Raw genomic sequence first — 939 nt, 5'->3', positions numbered from 1 at the left:
CTTCTGTGAAGTTTCTGTTCCAACAGTTTTCCAAGGTTGTTAGCCGCATATGCTTCTCACGTGACTAGGGAATAATCGACTTTATTTGGACGGCTCAGATGAAGACACGCGTCAAGATCTGGTCTCTAAGGTCGTTAGGAACTAGTATAAATAGTGGCTAAGGCCTTTGTAATCTGTGGTGCTTCCTGTATTGTAATCGTCTAATTTTTCAATTGAATGAATTGAAAAACCTTTGGAGCAAATCTCTTGTGTTCATCATCTTCTTCAATACTGTGTGTTCTTAATACTCTGTTTTGCTCTTATTATTACTTCCGCTGCACTTCATTGTTCAAGAGATTTTCTAGAGTATTAGATCAATATCAAAGCTGAATTTCAGATCCAACAATTTTTCTAGCAACGACATTTAAACCGTTGTAAAATGTCTCTACCTGTATACAGTACGGAATGCCTTGGTGAGGGAAATTTTCTCAGCAGCTCTTTATACCTTTCCCATGCATCAGGAAATGCTTCATCATCCAGTTGTCTAAAAGTATAAATTTCATTTCTGGATTTGGCATTCCTCGTGGGTGGAAAATACATTTTCAAAAACTTTTCTGCCATTTCATTCCATGTAGTCACAGAGTCTGGTTGCAAAGAATTGTACCATSCTCTTGCTCGATCCCTTAGTGAAAATGGARAAARWTTTAGTCTTAGAGCATCGTCTGAAACATCAGGGATGAGAAAAGAGTCTGTGATTTCCATAAAAGAACGCAGATGAGAATGAGGATCTTCAGAAGATAAACCAGCGTACTAGCCGTTTGTTTGAAGCATTTGGAACATCAGTGGTTTTAGTGAAAAAAGGGTGGCACCAATGGTAGGCTTACGTATTCCTGTGTGCAATTGAGTTAAGTTAGGAATAGCATACGCCATAATGCCACCATTTTTAGCATTTGCAAGACG

The 939-nt window shown here is 38.4% G+C and overlaps 1 non-coding gene across 1 annotated transcript; it reads left to right on the top strand.

The window, feature by feature from the left end:
* The first annotated feature begins 444 nt into the window (after positions 1–444).
* LOC112503354 lies at positions 445–552 on the top strand. The gene has a single exon (XR_003067941.1). It is a non-coding gene; the product is annotated as a small nucleolar RNA R71 (small nucleolar RNA).
* Positions 553–939: the final 387 nt, after the last annotated feature.

The sequence above is a fragment of the Cynara cardunculus genome, unplaced genomic scaffold (assembly GCF_001531365.2).
Source record: "Cynara cardunculus var. scolymus isolate 2C unplaced genomic scaffold, CcrdV1 Un_Scaffold_2907, whole genome shotgun sequence".
In the NCBI taxonomy this organism is placed as follows: domain Eukaryota; kingdom Viridiplantae; phylum Streptophyta; class Magnoliopsida; order Asterales; family Asteraceae; genus Cynara; species Cynara cardunculus.
Note: the sequence above shows the minus strand (reverse complement) of the source record. Positions and strands in the feature narration are given on the sequence as shown.